Source organism: Pogoniulus pusillus, chromosome 16 (genome assembly GCF_015220805.1).
Source record: "Pogoniulus pusillus isolate bPogPus1 chromosome 16, bPogPus1.pri, whole genome shotgun sequence".
NCBI classification, from domain to species: Eukaryota; Metazoa; Chordata; class Aves; order Piciformes; family Lybiidae; genus Pogoniulus; species Pogoniulus pusillus.
In genome coordinates this window covers 4,551,643-4,565,197 of record NC_087279.1, presented here as the reverse complement: position 1 = coordinate 4,565,197, position 13,555 = coordinate 4,551,643, and the positions used below count along the sequence as shown (strand labels likewise).

General features: G+C 43.9%; 1 protein-coding gene and 1 long non-coding RNA gene across 2 annotated transcripts in view; one reads left to right on the top strand and one right to left on the bottom strand.

The window, feature by feature from the left end:
* PDZRN3 (PDZ domain containing ring finger 3) overlaps nt 1–13,555 on the bottom strand; it is a 159,694-nt gene that overhangs the window by 110,753 nt on the left and 35,386 nt on the right. The window lies entirely within an intron of this gene.
* Nucleotides 1,900–13,555, top strand: part of LOC135182293 (uncharacterized) — a 57,549-nt gene continuing 45,893 nt past the window's right edge. The window contains exon 1 of the long non-coding RNA XR_010305149.1: nt 1,900–2,042. This is a non-coding gene — a long non-coding RNA (uncharacterized LOC135182293). The remainder of the gene's footprint in view (nt 2,043–13,555) is intronic.

The following is a 13,555-nucleotide window of genomic DNA, read 5'->3' as shown; positions in this document are numbered from 1 at the left end:
ATTCATGTGTTAGCATGAATTAAAATATTCCATTTGGACAAAAATGCTCTTTTGAGTTAATTTCCTACAGGCTGTTTTCAGCCTAAGTGAATGGTGAATAAGTCTTCAGTTGAGCAGAGTGCTTTCAGATCCTGCTGCTTAGAATAGCTCCCCACTCCTTGAGTATTAATTGTATCTGGTTATGTTTAAATGTCATTAAAATATGCAGCAAGTGATCTACAGGGATTCAGCCTTCTACCAAAACCCCAGCCTGCACCTTCACTTCCCGCTGCAGGAATCCGGGATGTGTTTTTCCTGCTGTGCCTGTTGCAAGCATCTGCCATTTCTGAACACTAAGAAGAGTCCATTCACTCCAAATTCTAGCCTTGTAGCTGAACACTTTTAAGAGAGAATATTGCTATTTTATTCATAAACTGTTCAAGAAAGGAAAGGAAGGAGAAGAGGTGAGGAAGGAAGCCAAAAGTGCTTTGACTTGCTTTCTGTTTTAAAGTGTCTCAGTGAGTGGTGTGCCAAGAAAAACAAAGTCCAGAGCAGGGAGCAGCGGGGAGATCCTGTTACAGCAGCCCAGCACCTCAGGAGAGAGGCTGCCTCGGGCAGGGGAAGGGAAAGAAGGGAAGAAATGGGGACCCGGATGCCCCAGCAGCTGTCTCCTTGGGTGAGCTTGTGACAGGGACCCCATTCTGCAGCTTGTCCTTGTGTGATGGGACACCAGTGGGCCCTTTGTGTGAGCAGGAAAAGTAAAACCTGGCTGGAAAGGAGCTTTTAGAAATGGGGAAAAGGGAAAAGAGAGGGGGCTTATACTTGTCAGAGCAATAAGCAAAACTAGGAGAAGTGTAAGTGAACATACACATGGGACTAGCGACTGCTGCACAGCCAGTGTGGCCAGTGCCGGGTTTTAGAGCTTTACCAGCAAGCTTACAACAAGAGGAGGAAAAGCAAGGCCACCCCTTCCCCAGCATGCTTGTGTATTTTCTCTTCTGGCTCCATTTGTTAGTCTTAAGAAAGCAAGTATTTCTCTCTGGTTGTACTGCAGCAAATGACTCTGCAAAGGACAAGTCAGCAACTTACTTGTCCTGCAAATTTGTGCAGGGAATTGAGACCAGCCAAAAATGTTCCTATTTATCACCCTTTTGAGAATAAAGCAGGGCTGCTAGTCCTTCCAGAGAGGCTAAGGGGGGAGAGGTAAAATGCATGTGACACATATGAATCAGCATAAAGACAGAGACTCTTAGAGTTTGGGGTCGATGCCAGGCTGTCCTCCACCTTACTCAAGCTGTACATGAAGCTTCCTATCTTCAGGAAGAAAAATACTACATCAGAAGCAGTCAACTTAAAAGCCCCAAACTTGTGAAACTGTTCCAAATTGTCACACCACATACTGTCACTGCAGTGGGGCAGGACTGCCTGCTGGTGAGCCCAAGCAGCTGAGACAGACCTCACATGTGTTTGCAGGAACATTTCATTAGCGTAACCTGCCAGGGCTGTAGCAGGTGTTGTATGAACTTTCACGGTGGTGCAGTGACCTGCAGCAACCCTTTTATTCCTGTCCCTTGCTTCTTGAAGAGGAAACTGGCAATCTTCTGGTGTCTTGGACCCTGCATGGGTTGTAAACACCAGTGATGGCACAAAGTGCTTGCAAAAAGACTGGCGCCTTTGAGCCATGCTAAAAAAGCACCTAGGAGATGACAGCACAGAGGAGATGTGGCACTTTAAGGGTCTCAGAACAAATGCACTCCAGATTTAGGCAGTGATACACCTGTGAGCACCAGAGACCTGAAGTGATAGAAAGAACTCTTTGCTCTGCCCTGGGAGAAACAGGGGCTGCCTGCAGGTGTTCAGGAGCCTTGATGACTCTGATCAGCTTCACCTGGAGTCTCTGCCCACCCCACCCACGAGCTCATAAGTCTATTTAAGCTCTGGGGCTTCACTCTCTTTTGTGCTGTGGTGGAGGAGTGCCACGCTTCAGCTCTGTTCCTGAGTTGTTTGGACTTCTTGGCTTGACTGTGGACCTGGCTAGCTGCCTGATGATCACCCTGCTACTGGTAGGATACATTGCTATCACTTCCTTGCTTTATCAGGAATGTTTTTATTTGCAGTGATATGTTTTGCATTTTAGTTGAATTAGGTCAAGCATTGCTGTTGGTTACTGGGGGATCTTTCTGGAATTTGTGCTTTTCCTGTTAAGTTGGTTGCATCCTAATGAACCCTTTAACTGAGGCACAAAACTTAACTGGGCAAGGTTGCATTTCATTGTGGATGAAAAGGTCTAGTTCCTTGATCCAGCATGAGGTATATAGTTGAGTACTTATTGAAGTCTTTCTGGTAGATACTGCTTTTTAAGCCCATTAAGCTGAAGATCTCTCTCCTGGAGGTGGAGAGAGAGAACTGAGAAGACTGTGTGAGCTCCTCACAAAAACCTGGAGCAGTTAAGATCTGCTGTAATGTGTGCCTAGCTGCCCACAGTCCCAAGCACCTGCTTGTGTTGCCAGAGAGCACTGTGGAAGGTTGAATGATATTTTACTCAAGGCATTTCCATGAGGCTTCAGTCTCCTATCTGCCCCCTTGAAATTGCTCAGATGATCCTCTTCCTCCCTACCACTGAAACAAGGGGAGCCATTATGTGGCCCTTGCCACCAATTTACAGATGAACCACTTTGTGGATGATAAAATTACTGACAGCATTGCCAAATACTCCCCAGAGCATCTAGCCAGCACAAGCCAGTCTCAGTGCACCAGGTCTTTATTGTGGTTTCTCTGCCATTGCACTGTTAGATGTTGCTACTTCAGCAGAAATAGCCAGAGCGATTTGAATGTGTTTTGTGAAGCTGCCTGGAGTTTACAACTAATCCTTTAAATCTGTGTGGAGACAGCAGGATCCAGTGGTTGCAGTGCAGAAGTAAGAGCCAAGAAGCTGTTTCTAGAGCTGTCTTCTGCCTCTGGCACCACCCCTCTGCCCTTATAGTTCTCCAGCTCACCTTTATAAATGACTGAGATGCTCTCATTACAAGGGTTCTTTAACATATGAAAGGCATTAATACAACTGCATAGAGAGCAAAACCTGTCAGCCAAAGAGCCAGCCAGAAACAGTCAACTGTAATTGCACACTGCTGGCCTCCTCATTGTCCTCTCCAAGACAAGGTACAAAACACTGCTGCAAAAACAGTTCAGAAACTTAAATCTGCACTCTGATTATCAAGGGAGAATCAATTATTTGGAGTTACAGAAGCTAATACACTTCAGGATCAAATAAGCCAAAGACTGTTCTAAGAAATCTGGAATCACAATGCAAGTTGGTGTTTTTTTTTAGTCCAAAGCACCCTTTCATATTCAAAAAGCCTTGCACACAGTAGTGTGAGGAGAGCTGCTTGTGTATCTAGGTCTGTGTGTGTTCACTGTCCAAATTCTGCTATCAATTACACTGATGTGCATATGGAATATCTCCAGTGCTGTTTACATGTGTCTAAATCAGAACAGACTGTGGTTTGCTAATGAGTGCTATACTCTGCTCTCTGGCAGCAAAGGCTTGTTGAATTTAGCTTTTTGTTTTCACTGGTGGTATCAGTGCTGAAGGGGTAACTTCTGCTCTAGAGCAATGGGTGTGGTCATAGCATGTCTCTGCTTGCCAGAGTGTAAAATGGTCACCCAGCAAAAGCCACGGAATGGTTTGGGCTGGAAGAGACCTTCAGGATTATGTAGTTCCAACCCCCCTGCAATGGATGGTGAACACCTTCCACTAGACCAGGTGGCTGAAGGCCTCATCTACCCTGGCCTTGAATACTTTTAGGGAGGGGGCATTCATGACTTTGCTGGGCAACCTTTTCCAGTGTCTCTTCACCCTCACTGTAAATAATTTCTTCCTCACATCCAGTCTAAATCTGCCTTCCTCAAGCTTCAGTCCCTTCCCTCCTGTCCTATGATTACAAGCTCTTGTAAAAAGTACCCTCATGGCTTTCTTGTAGCCCACCTCAGGTACTGGAAGACTGCTCTAAGGTCTCCCTTAAGCTGCCTTCTACCATTATGCAACCATTTAGGTCAGGAAAAGTAAATCACCATGTTATAAATAACTCACTGCAGCAGCTCTTAGAGGTGAGGAGAAAGGCATTAAAAAAGGTTTTATGAATTATCGATTGTCAACTTTATTTTTGTTATGGTTGACTATTTCCTTGAGAAGGTGGAAAGTCAGCATGGGTTAAACTCTGCCACTGTCATCAAAACAGCTGTGCTGTACTCCAGCCATCTCATGGTGAAACAAATCTCTCCAGTTCTTGACACTCTGGTTTTTAACCACCTGGGTTCAGTGAGTATTCCTTACCACTGCCTTCAGCTGTTTAATATAGTTCTAACAAACAATTTGGTGGCAGTCAGGTGCTTTCAACTCTTCACTTTTGTTCACTGAAACCCAGAGTAAGTTTGTTGTAGTCATTCATGCTTCTCATGTCCTCTGCACAGTCAATGGACTTTCATACTGACCAAGCCAACTTTATGACAACAGCTATGAGAGTTGGCAGCTCTCATAAATCACAGGCATGCAGAAAATAAAAATGAGAACTCTATTTTCAGAACAAGCTGCATTGTAAATAGTCCGTTTGTAACGCTGGGATAGGATTTGAGAGCTCTGGGCTCCATTTCCAGGTCTACCACAGATTGCTTGTATTGTCCTGAACAAATCTATCTATCTTGATTTGGGATCATTTGAAAGGAGGTTAAAATAACTCTTTCTCCTGTCATGGCTCTGTACAAACAAAGAGGTTTGGCTAGAGCAGACCTGTGGTGTCTAGCATAAGGGAAATAGAAGGAACTAGAGCACACCTATAAATCTGACTGCAGCAGCACACAGAAATCGCCAGCTTGACTCTTTGCCTTCAGTCAGAGAAGGTGGAGATTTTGGTTACAATGTCTTGCATTGGTGTCCCACTTTGAGCCCCCCCGAGCTACCTGGGACTGGGGGACAGAAATGACTTTGCAAGAGTAAGAATGAGGATACTGCTCACTGACGGGAAGGGTAAAGACAGATTCTATTTACAAGAGCATATATACAAAAAGCAAGCAGGTAGAATAAGTACAAACCCCATTATGCCCAGACTGGCCTTCTAGAACCCTCCACCCCCTCTGCCTTCAGCCAGCCTCCCCAGGTGGGGCCGTGTGCAGCTAGGGGGCCGTGTGCAGCTAGGGGGCCGTGTGCAGCTAGGGGGCCGTGTGCAGCTAGGGGGCCGTGTGCAGCTAGGGGGCCGTGTGCAGCTAGGGGGGCCGTGTGCAGCTAGGGGGCCGTGTGCCCCAGAAGCCATCCCTGTGGCTTTGTGAAGGGAGACCTAGAACCCCTCAAACTACCACGTCTGGAAAGTGGCAGCAGTGGAAACGCCAGAAGCTGAAGGGCAAGTTGGGCTGGAGCTCCACTTGTACAGAGCAGCAGCATTGCTCCGAGCTTCCATCTAACGGTGAGTCTGAGGTTGGACTGGGAGGTTGCCTTGAGGGCTGTGGAACGCTGCTAGTCTGAGGCCAATTGGAATATTTTAATGAGAGAAATGAGATTATAGGCTGTGAAAAAGAAAACAGTGGTGATGTTTGCTTCACTCGTAGGCTTGCTGAGACGTATAAATGCAAGAACACAAAGACAGATCAGACAGTGAGAGTCTCTCTGGCAGAGTGGGTGTCTGTTTTCTCTCCCTGGCCTTCTGCTGCTCTGCCTGAATCTTGTGTACCCAACTAATCATTCTGCCTCTAACCCCCCTTGCTGATCCTTCCAGTTTACCTTGCATGTAAGGCAGGCTCTGGGATAAGGTAGAGGGGTGGAAAGAAGGTGGAAGGGTAGTTGGGAGCCCCTCCTGGGGACTCTGATTTTTGGGAGGAGTATTGTGTTTATTACTTTTAACTCGTATATTTCTGCATGTTGCTGTATATATTTGCAATGTAGTGTAAATATGTGCTTGTATATTGTGCTGAGCTGTGAATATAAAGCTTTGTTCCTTAACTTCCAGCTGGCTGAGTCTAGTCTGGGTGATTTCATAAGAGTAGGGGGGTGGGTAACTCCCAAACCATCACAGAAACTCACCACAAGTGAAAAATTTGGAAGGCAGTGCATTGGAGGAGATGAGGAATGCACTAGCAGTGGAAAACCTGGTTTTGGTGTTATGCACATGCCCAGAAATAAGGAAGGGGAGCTGACAAAGCATGCAATGCTTAATCACAGATCAATTTGCTAACAGGCCTCGGTTTTGTGTTGTTTTGATTAAGATGCTGAAAGAAAAGTAATTGATGTGTCAGGGAAGTGTTAGTGGGTTTTGTTAGAACACCCAGAGCGCCACACACACCATTCAGGACAGCAACAGTACCACTTAATGGAGCTTTGAAAGTGTCATTTCAAAAGACTTGCAATTTAAGCCTTAAGCTGCAGTGATATTTAAATAACAAGCTCGCTGCAGATGAGTGACAGTCGTTTCAAAACTAACAATGCACAATTCATTCTTCACTGTGCTCAGCTTTCTGGCCCTTTCCTGAAAGCAAACATGCTGCTGATTTCAAGAGCAGCTGGTTTGTGTTTATGAAATTTGCATTATCTTTTCTTGGAACTCGAACTTCAGCCTTGGGTTAGAAAATCTGGAAATATTTCAGTGAATATTTCTGAGCCCATTTCAGTCAGTGAGCTTCCTCACTCCAACTTCAGGGTGAGGACTGACCATGTGGTGACAATTTATCCTTTGCTTCCACTGGTAGAGGTGAGCACTGAAAGCAGGACTTCATCTAGATACAGTAGAAATGTTCAAATTATCTTAGTGCCTCATATCCCTGCTTAGAAAACATTGTATTGCCATAGGACAAAAGGATTAGCATTTTCTTATTCACTTGTGGTTTTGCTGTAGGCTTTTTCCTTGCTGTTTACAATTTTAGCTATAAAACTCTGTTAAGAGTCCCTTTCTCCTCTTTATTCCTATCCTGAAGCCATAAATCAAATCTGTTGCCTCATTCTTCCACTGATACAGATACTTGCTGTAGCAGCAGTTCCTAAAGGAAATGCACTGATCTTAGGCTGAAACTGTAGCCCACATCTTCACCTAAATGTAAGTCAGCCATGGGCTTCTACTGAAGTCAAAGCAACTCTGTTTATCAGAAGGTAGCTGGGTCTATGAGATAAACCTATCTGCAGAGCCTGCTGGTTTTATAACAGTTGCATATTCTTTCTTAATTTATCCTCAGAACGAAAAAAGACCCAAAAGGAAGCAAATGAAAACAAGCCCTTAATAAAATGAAATATCTCCAAAATCAGGAGATGATTGTTTCAAGCTGAAAATGTACACTTGAATCTAGATCCTGTACATACAACAGAAACAGGTCACTACTGTGTCAGTGTAAGTGTGACCTACTCTTGAGTTTGGGCTGAGAGGGCTTTTGTATAAAAACAGGGCCCTATTCTTGCCTCTGACTTTGTGTGAGTCACAGGGGTCGGTCTTCTGTAGGCTCCTGAATGTTGCAGGCAGAAACATTTAGAGGAAGGCATCAGGAAACACAAACTGGGGTCTGTGTTGTTCACATTAGTTGCATGCACACATCTGACATGTTAGTCAACATCTGCACCTAAGAGCAACTTCATCAAGGCCAAGAGATGGTTTGTGGCAGTTGAAGGCTATGCTGATGCCCATACTGAACTGTGTCCATGGTCCCATTAAAATTTGTGGCTGCATGAAACTATGTAGCAGAAGTGAGTGCTTCTAAAAGCTCCCTGGAGCTTCTTGATCATGTGAAACGATGTCTTGGTAGCAAAGGTGTGAAGCATCAGGACTTTAATAGGCTCCCATGATAAATGAATATCACCAGTAGTGCAAACACCATCTGCCATGCTAACACTGGTGGGTTTACTTGTGACATTTGGCAAACCTACCCCTCAAACTTAAATTGTGATGGTTGTTCTGATAGACTTAGTTGCAGCATATTTGCTCTTAAGGTACATATACTGCAAAAGCCAGACCCCTGTCTCTTGGTGATTATTGGCACAAGTAATGTTTCTGTGCTCCAAGTCCCAGGAGAGGCAGTTGCAGTGGTTATCAGTAAGTATGGCATTCCTTGCTGGCAGAGCAAAATGAGTTACTCATGCCTAGCCATGCAACCTGTGCAAATTGCTGTTACAATTGGTTATTGCTTGTAACACAACTGCTACGTAGACTCACTAAGGCTGCAAAAGACTGTTGAGATCATCCAGTCCAACCCTAAGCCAGTTACCATGACCACTAAACCATGTCCTGAAGCACCACACCTACATGCTGCTGGAAAATACCTCCAGGGATGATGACTTTATCACCTCCCTGGGCAGCCTGTTCCAACCCCTCAGTAAAGAATCTTTTCTTAATGTCCAGTCCAAGCATCCCCTGGCACAGCTTAAACCCATTTCCTCTCATCTTATTGCTGAGTACTTGAGAGAAGAGACCAATACTCACTCCAGACTCCTTTTGGGTAGCTGTAGAGAGCAGTAAAGTCTTCCCTTAGCCTTCATTCTCCAGACTAAACTCCAGCTCCCTCAGGTACTTTTGTATGTTGCCCTCAAACTCCTCACCAGCCTCACTGCTCTTCTCTGTACATGCTTCAGGACCTCAATGCCTTTCCCACACTGTAGTGCCCAAAACTGAGCCTTGGTGAGGCCACAGCCTGAGTACTGGGTTCAGTACGGGGGCACCTTCACTTCCCAGCAGGTAGCACGATGCAGACTCCAAGCCCAACTCCAACATATGACAGCCCTGGCCAATTGCTTTCAGAGAAACTGGATACAAGCCAAAACTTGTATTTCTGAAAACATTCTGGCTGTGTGTCTTGAGTCCACTGGAATGCTCTTACAGCAACAAACTCCCTTAAATATTTCAGCACAATTGGATTACAATGATTTCAGCGCTCTTGGCCCTGGGGACACTGGTGTATCCATGACAAAGTCGAGTGCAAGAAAATCCCAGAGTAGGAAAAAGTTCTCTTCAAAAATGTGCCATGATTACATATATATTTAAAAAACCTCCTGAGGGTAAGATACTTCCTGTCTGCAGATGCAGGCATCTATTTTGGGAAAGTACTAAATCACATAAACATTGTTCTGAAAACTCTGTTCAGGATGTATATACACAGATTGTGTGTGTGTGTGTGTATCTTAAAGTTAATGTAATATATCTAGTGGTCAGTAGCTGGCTTAGCTAGGGACAGGCATTCAAGTCTATGAGGGACTGTGGAGCTTGATAGTAACCAGGCTAATCTTTAATAAAACAGCCCTAAACTTGCCTCCTGTTATGGCCTTCCATGAGACAGAGGGAGTGTAAACGTTAAAAAGCTTATTGCTGTGCAGATGATGTTTCCATGGAGCATTTTGAATGCACACTACTTTTGCCTTGGGGATATTTCTCTGGCTGGCCACTTTGAGTGAAGCATGGAATGGCTTTTGCCTAAAGGGAACGTGAATTATCTTCACCTGATATTTGTTTAGCAGGAGAGGGTTTGAATAATTTTGCCATACACCTGTCTGAATTAATTTTGTTCCCTGACATATTTCCTTTATTGACTTAACCTGTATTTTCAGGTCGGATACTCATGGAATACAACCAGAATTTGCAGCATATAACAGTAATAACAGAAACTAGGGAGGGGGGTGGGGGTGGGTGTTGCAGTGCTTTATTCCTTGTCACCAAATACTTATTGTTAAGTCAGAGGTGCAGCTTTAGAGAAGTTGTGGGTTTTTTTTCAGTCAGTGCAGTTCTAAAGTCCTCTACACCTGAGCATCAACAAACTCGAGGCTCGGCTGTTCACTTTCCTGAAATGCTCTGTAACTCTTCTGTTTGAGGTCTGACAGCTCAGTACCACCTGCCTAGTGGTTCTCACCTTGGCCAACTTGAGGTTTCAGATGCAAGTGTGATGTTCAGGAAGCAGTACCCTGATGTGAACCAAGTTGTACTCCTTTTTCCTCTGAGCAACAGCAACCAAAAGAAAAGAGTTGCTCAAAGGAGGCTGCTGCTGTTGTCTACAATGTTTCATAGTATTATATTTCTTCTTTCATGCTTCAACTTTGTTCCTAACACTTTTTGGTAACTTTTAATTGCTTCTCATTTTTACATCTCAGTTATTATTAAAACAAGCTGTGCATGTTCTGAGTAATTAACAAAAGTATTCATGGCATTAGTCTAGCATATCTGTAAGAGAATATCCTGGTGTTCTTCATTCACATTCAGAGTGACTACAGTTGACTGAACTATCAGATTGTGTAGGCACTCAAAGCTTCACTGGTTTCAGCTGAAAATTCAGTCCCTGCTTGTTGAGAGGGTTTGCATTTTCCAGTTCACTGCGCTTAATGTAAATGAATATTATTTTACACCCATGGCTCAAAAGACTTTGCCCTACACCTCAGGGCAGGACTTATTAGGTAGATCTGCTGATGGATGCTTCCACCTCTTCCCTTTACACTCTACCACAGTGCATATATTTTTCTTGGGCTCTGAATGCAAACTTGTGCAGTCTCCACAAGGCTTTGAGCAACCTGATTTAGTGGAGGATATCCCTGCTGATTTCAGGGGGGTTGGACTAGATGACCTTTGGAGGTCCCTTCCAACCCACATCATTCTAAGATGAACACAACAAATATCTGCTGCCCATGGTGACAGCAGCAGCTCTTCCTGTGCTGTTGCTATACCCACATTAGAGTTGTGCTAGCATGTGTAGCACAAGTGTCTGTGCTGGATTAGCAGGTGACACTGGCAGAAACAAGGTACAGCTCTGTACTTAGAGCTCCAAAGAGCTTCTTGGAGGAGAATCAGTGAATAACTGATCAAAGACTGCATGAGGCACTTAGTGCCATGGTCTAGTTGATTGGACAGGGCTGGGTGATAGGTTGGACTGGATGATCTTGGAGGTCTCTTCCGACCTGGTTGGTTCTATGATCTTCTCTGCAAAGAGTGCTGTGTTTACCCTATGGTTGAGTATTGTGCTGGATGATGCCAGTCAGTAGTTCTGTTATTTCAACAAAGATTACTTCCTCTTCCCAGTAAGACATTTGCTGGGTGACTAGGACTTTCCATAGGCTAGGTTACTGCCTGGGATCACTAACAAATCCTCTGTCTTCAAGTTCAGCAGATACATCTAATTCCAACCTGGTGATAACTAGAATCCAACTGCTTGACATCAATAAGAGGAGCAGAAAATGTGGCCTGGGTAGTGAAATAGTGTTCTCTGTGTTACTGAGTCATGCCTTAGGTGGATTTAAAAGTAATCTGTTCTCTATATTCATTATAAACATTTTGATTCTGTAAGGACACCCTATGCTTGTAAACAAATATTTAAGTACTGATGTGTATCTTTTGTGCTGGAGTTGTTTCTGTTCTACTGCAGAATCCTCCAAGAGGCAGCTTCTTCCCATAAAACACAAAGGATATTTAGTTAAAGAGGCTCCAACACAATGTGTGCTAATAACAAACAAAGCATCATTTTACTTCTGCATTGTTTTTTTAATTGTCATGGATCTCTTGAAGCTTGGAGTTACACTAGCAATTAATAGAAGATCATCACCAAATAGTTGCAGATTAGGAATATCTAATGTAGTGAACAATTGCAGCAATCAAAGTTGTGTTCTGCAAAACTCCACACAGCAATTTACGCTAACTTGGCCTAGAAAGGGTTGGGAATGTGCCCCAGTGCCTTTTGAGGATAGCAAAGAACTATAAATCAGGCTACTTTGGATTCAACTTTACAAATGGAAAAGATTATGCTGATCTTTACAGAAAGGAGACACTAGCACTCTGATGCACAGCATTTGATGGTTACCACTCATATTTTGTCATGAAGAAGAAGAAAGGAGCAAATTGTCCATATGCTTTTAAATAGTACTGTCAACATACTGTATTTCTAACTCCGCTTAATCCATTCTGCTATAAATGGAAACCATGTTTGCAATATTTCTGGTGGGAATTAGTTAACTAAGTGTTAAAACTTGCCAAACTGCATTTGATATAGATAAAAAAAAGGACCTTCATGAATCAAAAGCAGGGCTCAGCTGCTCAGCCTATATAAATAGGCTTCCAGAAGAACGTATGCCTTGTAATCACATCTTGATAGTCCAATCCCTTGTATAAAATCCAGAAACCATTTTCTGCATCTGACAATGTTTACAACATGGAGCCTGAAGTCTGCCCTCCTATAGTTATCATTTCGTACGAGTTTATGGCCAAAAACTGGCTTCCTGCTTACAGCCTGCAGGATGTTTATCTCTCAGGTGAGCAGCAAGTATCTCATTCCAATCATCCTTTCTGTGTGAAACAGGATGCCAGGAAAAAATGTAATCCAACAGAGAATGTAAATTGTTGAATACTTGCAAACTTGCATCAGGCTTAGCAGGCAGCAAGGACTGTCCTGTAGAGTTTAGACCTTCTGTGCAAGGGCAAAGCTGTCTTTATTCCAGTGTTGCTGCCTTTTGTGGTTTTAGATGCAGAGGCTGCTTGAAACAAGAGCAAAAATCTCAGCTGCACAGGTAACAGATGCTGGATAAGTATTTTATTGCACTACCTGAAGCAAGAAGGCAAAGTCAAAATCAGAGGGAGGGAAATTAAGTGACTGGATATACTGTTCCCATTTGAGGAGAACTTGAGCCATACAAGAAGGGATGCTCATATGAACTGCACTTGGCTGCACAGATCACCTTAGTGTTCTAACATTTGGATTCCCACTGGTTATTCTGGCCAGATGTACTGAAGGTATATTTATAGCCTGTGGGGTTTCCAGTAGATTATCAGGTGCTTGTTCTGCTTTCATATGGAGAGACCCTTTAGGGGGGAGACACCTTTTACTATCTGCTTGACAGTAGTAGGTGTGATGGGTGCGATTCACAAAGAGGGAGGGAAAAAATGGAATATGTGCTTGGAGATGATTGACAGATGCAGTAAATCTAGCCCAGCCTTTGAAGATAAATAATGAATGGTGGTGCAGATGAAGCATTCTCCTTTCCCTGTCTGTTAAGGCATTTCAGCTCATGAACGCTGCCCTGAGTTCTTTTTGTGTGCTGCTGAAAAGCGAACATATGGTTAAGCTCAATGCAAACAAGTCAGAATCACTGTCAGATGAACACAGATTAAAACCATAAGAGAAATCTGACCTGCTCAGATGCTGTGGCATTAGTGCCCTCCCACTCAGCTACAGGCACCACCAACACTAAATGCCTAGTTCCTTCTTGCAGGCTTTGCTGGGAGCACCCTGGCAGCAGGAGAGCAGGAAATACATCAACAATGATGTATGACTTCCAAACACTTCCCACAGGAAAGAATTTGGTATTAATGTGATTATTTGCTGTGAAGAATATGCTACCTCTGCATGGCCAGGTGCCTAGCCTTTGTAAGGCAGACATGCTCCTGGCACACTCTGTGCTCCTCTTCAGAAATCAGTAGCTGAAGTTGTGCAGCACTCCTGATAAACAAGTAGCCCCTCTGTAATGCAGTTGTTCTCCTCTTTCACTGCTTCCTTTTCCTGTAGCTGTGAACTGGTCATCCCTATAGTTCAGAGCTCCTCCTGCCAAATCCATTAGGTAGGAAAGCTGACTCTTCTGTAATAGTTG